Genomic DNA, 14,268 nt, shown 5'->3' with positions numbered 1-14,268 from the left:
TTGCTTTTAACAGGGGGATTTTGGTTCTGGTCTGCTGGCTGGGGGTTTGAATTGGCTGAGCTGGTGTCATTAGGATTTGGACTGACTGGGCTAGCGTTACTAGCACTAGTAGTATTATTAACATTAGTGGGATTGTTTGCCTGTCCTCCTGGGATGCCTGCCAACCCTGACTTGTTTTCATTTTTGCTAGGAACATTCTGATTTTGGGTACCTGCCTGTCCTCCTGAGGCTCCTGCTGAGCTCTGCCTGTTATTGTTTTTGTTTTTGTTATCATTGTTTACGTTAGCGGTGGGAACATTGGCCATGTTCCCAGCACTTGGAGAAGGAGGGGCAGAGGCTGGCAAGGGGGAAGCCGATGACTGTGTTCCCTTGTTTTGCTGTGAAAGAGACTGCTTCTGAGACACAGAATTTTTCCTAGCTCTTACAGAAGCTGGTTTTGAATTTTTCACCAATAATGCCAAAATTAATATGAATATTAAAATCATGAGGCAAATATTAAAAATTGTGAGAAGAAAAACAGTTTTACACGAGCATGTGCCTATACAAACAGTTGGAATTCCTGTCTTAGGCTGAATAATTCTCATTAGAGCCATATTTAAAGCAGAATTTCCATTGATTGTCACATTATTAACCAAAGCTCCTGTAATGTCCTTGGTAATATTCTCAGAGATATTAAAACCAGCATAACCAAGAATAAAATCACCCCAGCTCCAGAACATATCTGAAACCTTAGCTTTAGCCTCATTATAAGGCAGATCAATGAAATAAGCAACAATTTGACCTTTTAACCAACTAAATGCCAAGAAAACAGAACCAGACCAGAGCAATGCACCAACCAAATACAATAGCTGCTTGATTAGCTTCATCTTAATTCCCAGAGCTAATTTCCAATCCCTCAAAAATCTCCAGCCCCACGTTGGGCGCCAATAAAAAATGTGATGGTTTGGGGGTTACCCCGCCCCCCCACACTTTTGAATTTGCCCCAGCTAACTCAGACGGACCCTGGGAATATAGATGAAGCAATTTATTTACAGCTAGCAGAATTTACAAGCAGCTATTTACAATATATACAGTTATATACAATTATATACAGAAATATACAAAGGATAAACAACACAAAAGCACAACTCCCCTCCCAGAAACCTGAGTCCCCAGGAGGGGCTCTCAAACCACCCCAACACCTCCCCCCGGCCCTCTCAACCTTACCCCAGTTCTCAGGAAGAAAAGAGGTGCAGCCAAGAGGTTAGGGAGCAAGGTTAGTAGGAGCAGGGTTAATGAGATGTGACCAGGTCTAAGGCAAAAGCAAGAGTGAGAGACAAAATGGAGAAAAAGTCTTTCTTCTTCCCAGAGTTCTCAGCGAGACTGTGAGAGAAGTTGACACCATGTTTTTCATTCCACTGCCTGTTATCTAGTTCTGTTACCAAAACATTCCAGCTTGCTTCAAGCTAGCACAAGTTGCCATTTCAGAAACTTGGTGGGATGACAGGCATGACTGGAGTGCTATACTGGGGGGATATAACCTCTTCAGGAGAGATAGGCAAGGGAGAAGAGGAGGAGGGGTGGCCCTGTATATTAGGGAGCCACTCCTTGCCACTGAGCTCGAGGTGAGGGACGAAGGGGTTGAGAGCTTGTGGGTTAAAATCGGAGGACTAACAAATCTGACATCCTGGTTGGAGTCTGTTATAGACCACCCAACCAGGATGAGGAAACAGATGAGATATTTTATAAACAGTTGGAGGCTGTCTCAAGATCTTCTGATCTTGTCCTTGTGGGTGACCTTAACCTGCCAGATATCTGCTGGGAACTTAATTCAGCAGAGAGGAGGCAGTCCTGGAGATTTCTAGAGTGTATGGAGGACAGCTTCATGACCCAGCTGTTAATGGAGCCTACTAGGGGTCAAGCTCAGCTTGACCTGCTGCTCTCCAACAGAGAAGGGATGGTAGGAATTGTGGCAGTGGGAGGCTGCCTGGGGTGTAATGATCACGAGATAGTGGAGTTTGCTAGTTTGAAGCAAGCTAGAATGTTTTGGTAAAAGAACTTGATAACAGGCAATGGAATGAAAAACATGGTGTCTCCTTCTCTCACAGTTACGCTGAGAACTCTGGGAAGAAGAAAGACTTTTTCTCCATTTTGTTTCTTACTTCTGCCTTTGCCTTCAGACCTGGTCACATCTCATTAACCCTGCTCCCACTAACCTTGCTCCCTAACCTCTTGGCTGCACCTCTCTTCTTCCTGAGAACTGGGGTAAGGTTGAGAGGGCCGGGGGAGGTGTTGGGGTGCTTTGAGAGCCCCTCCTGGGGACTCAGGTTTCTGGGAGGGGAGTTGTGCTTTTGTATTGTTTATCCTTTGTATATTTCTGTATATAATAGTATATAACTGTGTACATTGTAAATAGCTGCTCGTATATTCTGCTAGCTGTAAAGAAATAGCTTCATTTATATTCCCAGAGGCCGTCTGAGTTAGCTGGGGCAAATCCAAAAGTGGAGGGGGGGCGGATAAGAGCCCAAACCATCACGTTTTATTATTGGCTTTCCCAACGTGTGGCTAGTTATTTGAGTGACTGGTAATTAACTCTGGGAATTAAGATGAAGCTAATAAGGTAGCTATTGTACTTGGTGGGGATTATTGTGTGGCCTGTTTTCTGGTTTTTTGTGTACAATTGGATCAAAGATCAAATTGGTTATTTCTTGCTTCATGTAGTTTTTAAGAAGGTCAAAGCTGAGCTTTCAAGCATGTTCTGGAGCTGGGGTGATTTTATTCTTGGTTATGCTGGTTTTAGTGTCACTGAGAATATTACTAGTGATAATACAAGAGCTTTTGTCAATAATGTTACGATCAATCGAGGTTCTGCTTTGCCCACAACTTTGCTGAGAATGATTCAGCCTAAGACTGGGATTCCAGATGTTTGTTTAGCAAACTGCTCGTGTAAAACTGTTTTAATTCTCTCAATTTTTAATATCTGTCTCATGGGATTAATACTCATATTAATTTTGGCATTATTGGTGAAAAATTCAAGACCAGCTTCTGTAAGGGCTAGGAAAAATTCTGTCTCAAAACCAAATTCAGTAACAGTTTCTCAGCAATCTGCTTCCCCCTTGCCAGCCTCTGCCCCTCCTTCTCCAAGTGCTGGGAACATGGCCAATGTTCCCGCCAGTAACATAAACAATAACAATGATAACAAAAATAACAGGCAGAGTTTGGCAGGAGTCCTAGGAGGACAGGCAGGTACCCAAAATCAGAATGTTCCTAGCAACAATGATAACACGTCAGGGTGGACAGACATCCCAGGAGGACAGGCAAATAATCCCACTAACGCTAATAATACTACTAATGCTGGTAATGCTAGCCCAGTCAGTCCAAATCCTAATGACACCAGCTCAGCCAATTCGAATCCCCAGCCAGCAGACCAAAACCAAAATCCTGCTGTTCAAAGTAAGGCAGAGCTGAACTCACAAGCTCCAGGTCAGACCCCTAATGATTCAAACCCTCCAGCAGACACATCCAAGTCTGTTGCTGCTCAGGCCCTTCTGGCACCTGCTAAGGCAAAAGCTAAGACAAAGAGTGGTTCGCAGGAGGATGTAAGAGAGGGGACCTCTGGTGATCAGCAGCAAGGAGAAGAGGAGGAGGAGATAGTTAGTCTGCGAGACCTTGTAGATATGCTGAGACATCAATACTCAAGTGAGAAGAGTGCTGTGAGGTTGGCTGCCAAGAGAGAGGATGGTCCAATGAGTTTAGGAGTGCTATGAGGAAGGTTGTGCTAGGCCAGGCATCACCAGAACAACAGGGGGAAGGGGAGGTGGAAGATGACATCCAGGGCTCCAAGGATCCACTCAGAGAGGTCAGGGAAGTTAGGAAGGAATATACAAGGGAATCAGGTGAGCCAATCCTAAACTGGTTAGTGAGATGCCGTGGCATTGGTGCTAATGCCCATCAGGTAGGAGACAAATCTGCCAAGCAGCTGGGACCACTCACTAAGGAGAGTGGAGTGGACAAATACCTAGCAAGTCCTCTTGGTAGAGTTAGCTTGTGGACACGCCTTTTGTTGGCTGTGGCTATGAGATATCCTTCCCGAGATGATTTGCCATGGGCTGCCAAGAAGTGGAACACCATTGAGCAGGGAATTAAGCTTCTGAAGGAGTTTGCTGTGAAGGAAGTGCTTTATGGAGATCATGGTACTCATGAGCCAGATGATATTCCTTTGGGAACAGGTCTCATGAAGAAGCTGATTAAGCTTGCTCCTTCATCCTATGCTAACATCTTGGCCAGTAAATTCCTAGCAAGGAGTGATAATGGAAGATCTTTCACTGATGGTGAATTCACTGACCAGCTCAGGCAGATAGAGGACAGCTTGTCACATTCTGGTATAATCTGTGCCATAAAGACTATGACTACAGAGCTTAAAGATGATATTAGAGATGGCATTAAGGAGAGCATGAAAGAACTGAAGGAGGACCTTACAACCTCAATCTCGAATCTGGTAAAAGATACCATCCCTGCATCATCTGAATGGGTGCATGTTTCTGCAGTCAGGAACAGACGCCCACCTCCTGCAAGGCAATTCCAGCCTAGGAGGAGACAAATTCCACCCAGACATCAGCAATCACATGTGTCACTGTGGATACTTCTGCGTGACACATACGGTGAGGACATGAACAAATGGGATAGTAAACCTACTTCAGCTCTTTCAAAGAGAGTCAGGGATCTGCAGAGTGGCAGAAACTCAGGCAGCAATGCCAGGAAAGTAGCTGTCACTTCTTCAGCTCCCAAGAGCAACTGCAATTGTTCCAACAGTTGCAGTTCCTCTCACAACACCACCAATCACTGTGTACACCCTACATGCCATGTTCAGCATTAGGGGTGCCCTGCCTCCAGCCAGGAGGAGGAAAGGGATAGTGGAGAGAACCGAATCTATTGGAATGTATTCATTAGGTGGCCTGGCAGTTCAAGAGTTCAGAAATACAGGGCTTTAGTTGACACAGGTGCTCAGTGTACTTTGTTGGCATCCAATTGCAAAGGGACAGAGTCCATATCTATTTTTTGAATCACTGGTGGATCTCAAGAGTTAACTAAGATACAGGCTGAGATCAGTTTAACTGGTAAAGAGTGGAAGACACATACTATTGTAACTGGTCCTGATGCGCCTTGCATTCTGGGAATTGACTTTTTGAGACAAGGTTCTTTCAAAGATCCTAAGGGTCATAAATGGGCTTTTGGAATAGCATCTGTAGAGATTGAGGATGGTAAATTGAAATTGTCCATTAGACCTGAACTTTCTGATGAATCTGCAGTTGTGGGACATCATGACATAGAGGATCTGGAAGTGCCAATTGCAACTCAAACTGTTCATCATAGGCAGTACAGAACTAACTGTGACTCGTTGTTGCCCATTCATCAGCTGATTCGTCAACTGGAGAGTCAGGCTGTCATCGAGAAAGCTCATTCACCTTTCAACAGTCCCATCTGGCCTGTGTGTAAACTTAACGGCAACTGGAGACTCACAGTTGATTTTCATGCCCTCAACGAGGTGACGCCACCCATGAGCGCAGCTGTGCCAGACATGCTGGAACTCCAGTACGAGCTGGAATCGAAGGAGGCTAAGTGGTGTGCAACCATAGACATTGCTAATGCTTTCTTCTCTATTCCCATAGCAAAGGAGTGCAGGCCTCAGTTTGCATTCACCTGGAGAGGAATCCAGTACCAGTTCAACCGTTTGCCTCAGGGGTGGAAACACAGCTCAACCATCTGTCACTCAGTCATCCACAATGCACTGGAGAAAGGTAAAGCTCCAGAGCACATCCAGTACATCGACGACATCATTGTGTGGGGCCAAACTGCTGAGGAAGTCCTTGAGAAAGGTAACAAAATCATTGACATTCTGTTGCAAGCAGGTTTTGCCATTAAGAGAGACAAGGTCAAAGGACCTGCCAAAGAAATTCAGTTTCTGGGAGTGTGGTGGCAAGATGGTCGCCATCACATTCCTCAGGATGTGATTAATAAAGTCTCTACCATGGCAGTTCCCACCAGTAAGAAGGACACACTTACTTTTCTTGGTGTGGTGGGATTTTGGAGACTACACATTCCTGGTTTCAGTCAGATTGTCAAACCTCTGCATGATGTGACTCGTAAGAGAAACAATTTCGAGTGGGGACTTGAACAACAAGCAGCCTTTGATCAGATCAAGCGAGAAATAGTCCATGCAGTGGGATTGGGACGTGTGTGATCTGGTCCAGACATTAAGAACATTCTGTACACGGCTGCCAGTGACAATGGTCCAACTTGGAGTCTTTGGCAGAGAGCTCCAAATGAGACACGTGGTCGTCCTCATGGTTTCTGGGGATGCTGTTACAGAGGTTCAGAGACAAATTACACTGCAACTGAGAAAGAAATTCTAGCAGCCTATGAGGGAGTGAAAGCAGCTTCTGAAGTGACTGGAACTGAGTCACAATTGCTTTTAGCTCCTAGATTTCCAGTTCTTAACTGGATGTTCAAAGGCAAAGGTTCATCACCACATCATGCCACAGATGCAACCTGATCTAAATGGATGGCTTTGATAACCCAACGAGCATGAATGGGTAATATTGATCGACCTGGTCTGGTGGAGGTGATCACCAACTGGCCAGAAGGCACAGACTGTTCCAAACCTCCAGAGGAGAAAATAACTCATGCTGAGGAAGCTCCTCCCTATGGTGATCTCTCTGATCAGGAAAAGAACCATGCTTTGTTCACAGATGGTTCCTGTCGTCTTGTTGGGAACAAGCGAATATGGAAGTCAGCAGTTTGGAGTCCAACCAGGAGAGTTACCAAAACGAAAGATGGAGAAGGAAAATACAGTCAGTTCGCTGAGGTAAAAGCTGTTCAACTTTGTTGGGAAACACGTTCGGTGGAGCGCTATGGGAAGATGACTCTTTGTTCACCAATATGGTTAGATGGTCAAATCCCCTTTATTTCCGTGATACAGTGACTTATATGCGTTCTAGCAAGAGGCGTGCTCAGCTTAAGATTGGTTACAGTCAGAGGGTCCAGGGTTACATGTAAGGTGTGCATAGGTTAACTTATCACAACATTCTAAGGGTCAGCCTCCCAGACCACCCACTCCAGCCCCCTTAGTTATCTAGTCTCTGCCCACTGCAGCTGTGTGTGGGGCACTCAGTTGTTTACATCTCGACTTCCTAGCCTCGCTGGGAACCAAGGACGTTCTCAGTGCCAGTTACCCATGTTTATGACTTTATGTCCTCGACTGGTGAGAAATTCTTCCACAATTCCCTCTTTTTCTTTTTGAGCAACCCACACCTGGCTAACTGCCTTAGTTAAGCTCTTCTTAACGCAAGCAATGACAGTACAAGCGCATAGCAAAATTATTATGAAAATGACAAATAACTGTAAGCCTTCTCCTAATAAGCTGCTTAACCACCCCGGGATTGTCCCAAACAGGTTCTGCAAACAGTCATCAAAAGTTGATGTTTCCTTTTCGATCTTGTCAATACGGCCTTTCTACCAGGTTATACTCTTGTGAATGGACTCACCATGATCTGATAAATTCAAACAACACATCCCTTCGAAGTCCTGGCGGCCGTGTCCTTGGGCTAGCAAAAGAAAATCAATGGTTGCTTGATTTTGCAATAGGGCATGACGAAGGCTATTTTGATCAACGAATAGTTGTCCTAAAACCTTTGTGGTGACGTTGGCTTGTTTTGCTGACCAACACGCAAGTCTCTCTAGCTGTACTAATGCTTTTCCAGCTGCTCCTCCTGGTAGAAATACAGCTAAGGCAACACGAGCAGCTGTGGATAACAATTGAATGTTGTCATTGCAATTAGGACTCAATTTTAAAGATTGCTTAGACCGGTGTCGGGCTAGGTCCCTGAGCTGACTAAGATGAGGGGCAAACATTGTCAGTTTACCCAGATAACATGGACCTCCATAAACGTTCTTGGTATGCCTTGCCAGGCTCTATCACCACAAATAAGGAACACATCAGTGGGAAGTGCCTTAGCGGTTCTGTTGTTCCACAACAGATGACCTCGGCCCCTTCTTGATGCTTTAACACCATAGCACCGATTGTTTGCTCCAAAAGCACCTAAAGGTCTAATATGGGCCTTGTCACTGTCGTTTGAACCGCAGTGTCCACCCTCATTGCTAAGGAAGTTATCATAGGCTGTTTAACACAGGGGTGAATGGTGCAGCTACAAATCAACAGTCCTACAATCAAAAGGAATAAACCTGTTAGAGCTTTCATCAGTAGCATTAGTCTGGCAAGCTAACAACCCAAGCTTAGCTAACAATCCCAAAAGCTATTTCTGCAAGTGACAGTAAGTCATTCGTTCAGAAACCCAAAAGTGCAGACGAACATCACAGTCACAGGAGAGTGCAGGTGTGCCACGTCTTCGCTGGCTCTGTGTGGCAGTTGATGCTGCAGATTTGCAGATCACTCAGCTGTCGAGTATTCTTCTCAGACTCCCATAGTTCTGGATTCACTCGATGTTCTCATTACACTCCTTAGCTATGAGCTGTGTCTGACTATTGTGCTTAAGAACTACTAACCTCTAAATACAATACAAAGATATGCCCTAGATGTTACTATCAGTCTATTCTACTTAGGCCTTTTCCCACAGTTCGTCATCTGCTTTTAGAATTTAGGGCAGTGTCTTTTTATCTCTTGCAGGGCCCTTGCAAGAGAAAAAAGTCACATTGCCATCTTATGCCAATTTGAGTGGGCTTTGGCCTTTACAAAGCTGTTAAACTGAACCTATTCCATTAAACCACAATCACTGAAAACTCATAAAATACCCAAATTCGTTAGCCATGGTCCAAACCTTAAAGATCCATACAAATACAATCATCATGTCAGTGCTTCTTTCAAGTCCTTTCACAGTTCTGCCATCTGAGCAAGACTTCTGCTCACTTTAGGGAAAAACAGGTTGGTCATAATCAGGTTGGTCTTCATCAAGGCCTGTGAAGATAAATGGTCAAACACAAGCAGATACAAGAACAAATGCAGACACATCCATTGCCTAGGCTAGCAGATCCACTGGCCTAGTCTGTATGCTGTGATTAGAAAAATCCCGAAAAGGAAAAGATTTCTTCTGCTATCCTACTGTCCTCTAACCCATATTCCCCTTTTCAATAATGCCTAAATATACCCAAGAAAAACATCCCATAACATCCTTATGTCCTAAGTTCCCAAAACTACAAACCCTTAGTCTTAACTTATCTTACTCTAAATATCTATCAGCTATAGGAACCTCAAGAAAAGCAAAGAAAATCCAAGAAGATAACAATACCATGGTATTCTCAGAAAAGGGAAAAGTCAGAATTGTCACAAGACTCAGTTCATGCAATTAGCAGCTGTTCCAGTAAACTTCTATGCTAGTCCTGTCTTTATCTGTTATTGGGGGAAGGAGCTGACTGGCATTAGCCTACAAGCTCTATCATTCCCTGTTCCTAGTCCAGAATCTGGTTAGTGACTTGCAATGTGGATCTCAGTGCCTACACCCTCGCTGTGAGAGGCAATGCATCTGAGTTCTAGTCTGTCCTGCTTGGTGCCTTCCGTGTCTGTATAAGTTTCCACCCATGGTCAGTGGCATTGGCATCTCTGCTATGTCCTAGCAATCTCCCTCTTTTTCTTTTTGCCACTGAGCAGTGGGTGCAAAAGGAATTAACCAGCAAGGTGATGGTGAATACCCCAGCCAGGAACTACTAGCTATCATCCGGAATGCAAACTGTTATCATCAGGTGACTAAAAAATACACCTGTGCGTGTCCATGCCTGTAACAGGGGCAAAAATGGTCCTAAGTCATCCTTGTCATTCTTGATACCATTTCCATAAACTTTCTGACATCTGTCTGCACTATCACAGTACCATCGTACCATCAGGGTTGGAAGAGACCTCATAGGTCATCAAGTCCAACCCTTCACCATGGGGCTCAAGGTCAGATCATGGCACCAAGCGCCACGTCCAACCTTGCCTTGAACAGCCCCAGGGCACCAGGGACGGCGACTCTACCACCTCCCCGGGGAGCCCATTCCAGTATCCAATCAGTCTCTCAGTGAAGAGCTCTCTCCTCACATCTGGTGTTGTCAAAACAGCTTCGAGGCTTCGCTGCCTCCTAGCAAGGAAAAAAAAATCCGTAAAAGAAACAACGGGCGGGGGGGGAACGGGGCCCCGCGGGCCCTCCACAGGTGGCTAGAGGGGGGGGAGGAGGAGGGGGAGGAGGCCAGCATCCGCAGCGTCGCTTTTGTCCTTGGCCCCCCATCTCGCCCAACCCCCAGCTGTTTCAGGTCAGCCACCACTTGCTGTTTCCATCCATCTCCCATCCCACTATCGATCCTTGGTACACAACATGAAATCTACTCTGAAAACTCCCAAACTGCCGTCTTCCCTCTCAGGCTCTTCAAGACAGAGAGAGAAAAAAAAAAAAAAAAAAGGCAGAGGTGAAGCTGTGAGCTATCGAATTGCTAATCTCACTGTAGCTATACAAAGGTAAATTGACTAAACTCTGAAACGACTCAAGGAAACCCACAAACTCTTCCCACCCCACCGACCCCTCAGCATCTCCCTCAGTCCCCCAGCTGTTGAAGACTCGTGGGAGACCCCTCGGCTTTGGGATGCGGTCCGTTGGAGATGGGCGGGCGTGCGGCGGTGAAGGGGGCGGATCTGAAGACTGTTCCGCCGAGCCACAGGAAAGGGAGGGTCCCGAGCCGTCCGGTGCGGTCGCGTCTGCCATCGGTCCATTCTGTCTTTACCGTCCGTTCCTCTGTACCTTCAGTAACGTCTTTTACCGGCTGAAAACTAAAAGTCCGTGTCCTGTATCGCGTGCAGCCATCCGCGGGGATGTGCGGGCTACAGCGGCAGAATCGACACAGTACACACAGCGGCAGGCAGCCGCCCTCCGCGCAGCAGGGCTGAAAACTTTTCCAAGCTGAGAAGCGATTGTAACTGGCTGCCGGCGGGTCGCTACGGGCAGCCACCATCATGGGTGTGTCAGTGAGTTGCTATGGCAGCCGCCATTATGGGTGTGTCAGTGAGTCGCTATAGGCAGCCGCAACAACTCAGTCCCAAGCGCGTCTCTCCCAGCGCTCCGGCTAGACCAATCAAAAAGTCCTTAGCTTCCTACGTGCAGCCCACAGAGCTGAAGCAAGACGAAATGTCTCTCGGAGACTAAGACTCGTCAGCGGGGACAGAAAATAAAGTCATTCACATAGTGATAAACAATTGCACGCGCCCAGTTCTTTTCGGGGGCTTGCAATGCTTTGCAACGAACAATCAGCAGAGAGTTGGTGTGGTCTGCATGCTTCGCGGCAAAGTTGTGTACTCAGAGCGGCTCGCAGGCTCTGCTTCAGTCACAGATGGTACTATAAAGGCAAATCGCTGGCAACCTTGTTGCGAACCGCGTATTGTTCCTGCGGTCAACGTGGCTACAATTGGGTTACCGGGCGCGGAGGCGGGGCGGGCGGCGGGCGACATGGGTGCCCGCCGGGATCGTACGGCACGCTCATTGTCAACTCCGCCACAGAGCCGACAACCTTCGCAGCCATGCCTTTAACGGAAGCAGCTCCACCAAAACCGAAAAACCAAACCACGGAGATTTCTTTCTTCGGGACGCTCGGGGCGGGGGTGGAGGAGAAACCTGGCGCCGCGCACGCATCAGAGGTGTTTGGAACGGCCGGCAGGGCAAGAAGTACCAGGAAAACCACCGCCGCCGTGTTTCTTTCGGCTATCATCCTTAGTAATACGCGGAGCACCTCCCGCCGGGCAGGACTTAGCTGGCGGGTCGACTCAGAGTCTTTGCCGTTGCTAAGAACCGCGTCCCACAGTGCGTCTCCGACGTCCCGCTGCACTGTTGATCTTAAAATCATGGGAGGCTCTTTACTCGCATGACCCTGTGCATACGCCCGGGCCAGCAGCTCTCAGAGCTCAGCGTCCGGCGAACTTTTCTCACGAGACAAATACGCCAGCAGATGCAGTGCCCCAGCAAATCCACTGTGGGCCTTACCTGCCTTACACACGGGCTGTTCACTCCGGAAATGAACGTCCAGACTACTGCCACCTCGGGGCAGCGCTACCCGGCCCAGTGGCACCGAATGACACTTACTCTCTCCGATATGGAGAACGTCCCACAAGTTGATCAGACCCCTCTGTCTTCGGGCCAACCCTCCAGCCCCCAACGCAGTCTCACCTGTGGCCGGCTTGTGTCCTGACTCCACTGTTCGAGCACCAGATGTTGGGAAACACGTTCGGTGGAGCGCTATGGGAAGATGACTCTTTGTTCACCAATATGGTTAGATGGTCAAATCCCCTTTATTTCCGTGATACAGTGACTTATATGCGTTCTAGCAAGAGGCGTGCTCAGCTTAAGATTGGTTACAGTCAGAGGGTCCAGGGTTACATGTAAGGTGTGCATAGGTTAACTTATCACAACATTCTAAGGGTCAGCCTTCCAGACCACCCACTCCAGCCCCCTTAGTTATCTAGTCTCTGCCCACTGCAGCTGTGTGTGGGGCACTCAGTTGTTTACATCTCGACTTCCTAGCCTTGCTGGGAACCAAGGACGTTCTCAGCGCCAGTTGCCCATGTTTATGACTTTATGTCCTCGACTGGTGAGAAATTCTTCCACACAACTTGCTCTTGATGTGGCTGAATGCGAGAGTTGGCCTATCCTTTACCTCTACACCGACTCATGGATGGTAGCCAATGCTCTATGGGGTTGGCTAAAGGACTGGAAGAAGCATGGTTGGCAGAGGAAAGGAGTGCCTATTTGGTGTGCTGATCTATGACAGGACATTGATGCACGGCTGGAGAAAATTCCAGTGAAGGTGCGGCACGTAGACACACACATGCCCAAGAGCAGAGCTACTGAGGAACATAAAGACAACCAGAAAGCAGATCAAGCTGCTAAGATTGCTCAAGTTGACACCAACTCTGAACTTGACATTGATCATGATTGGAAACACCGAGGTGAGCTGTTCTTAGCTCGGTGGGCCCATGATTCGTCTGGACATCAAGGCAGAGATGGAACATACCGATGGGCTCGTGATAGGTCAATTGACTTGTCCATGGATGCTATCACCCAAGTCATCTATGACTGCGACATTTGTGCTGCTATTAAGCAGGCTAAGTGAATCAAGCCCTTATGGTATGGTGATAGATGGTCAAAGTACAAGTATGGTGAAGCCTGGCAGATTGACTACATCACTTTACCTCGATCTCGTTCTGGCAAGCAGTATGTGCTGATGATGGTAGAAGCCAGCACTGGATGGTTGGAAACCTATCCAGTTCCACATGCTACTGCACGTAACACCATTGTTGGTTTGGAGAGACAAATCTTGTGGAGACATGGAACTCCAGAGAGAATCGAGTCAGACAACGGCACTCATTTCAAGAACAATCTTGTGAAAAATTGGGCCAAAGAGCATGGTATTGAATGGATCTATCACATACCCTACTATGCACCAGCTTCAGGGAAGATTGAGCACTACAACGGTTTGCTGAAAATCACCCTAAAAGCCATGGGAGGTGGAACTCTGAAAAACTGGGACAAACACTTAGCACAGGCTACCTGGTTGGTAAATAGTAGAGGTTCAGTAAACAGAGCAGGACTTGTACATTTGGATTTGGTCCAAACACTAGACGGTGATAAAGTTCCTGTTGTACGTGAGAAGAATCTGTTAGGGAAAACTGTTTGGGTATTTTCTCCTTCGGGCGAAGGGAAACCTGTCCGAGGGGTGGTTTCTGCTGAAGGTCCTGGTCATACATATTGGGTAATGGAGGAGAATGGTGAAATTCAGTGTATTCCACAGAAAAATCTAACCTTACCTGAAAGAGTTTAAATTCAGAGTGTATAATATAAGTTGTTAGGAGTTTTCTGTTCTAGGTAACATCGGTGCCCAACACTGGAAGAATCTATGAGAGAAATCTACAATATGTGAGCATGAACCCAACGTCACCTGGGAGTCCCTGTTCTGAGCTTTTGAATCACCTACATCTGATTGAAGTGTGAACTGAACTTGTGTATATTGTTTTAGTGTAAATATTGGTTTAGATTAGATTGGATAATTCTCAGCGATACTCTGAGTGAAGTAGACAAGAGGTGGATTGTGCTAGTTTGAAGCAAGCTAGAATGTTTTGGTAAAAGAACTTGATAACAGGCAATGGAATGAAAAACATGGTGTCTCCTTCTCTCACAGTTACGCTGAGAACTCTGGGAAGAAGAAAGACTTTTTCTCCATTTTGTTTCTTACTTCTGCCTTTGCCTTCAGACCTGGTCACAT

This window comes from Pogoniulus pusillus, chromosome W, assembly GCF_015220805.1.
Source record: "Pogoniulus pusillus isolate bPogPus1 chromosome W, bPogPus1.pri, whole genome shotgun sequence".
NCBI lineage: Eukaryota > Metazoa > Chordata > Aves > Piciformes > Lybiidae > Pogoniulus > Pogoniulus pusillus.
The sequence above is the reverse complement of the archived record's forward strand: the minus strand, read 5'-3'. Positions refer to the sequence as shown.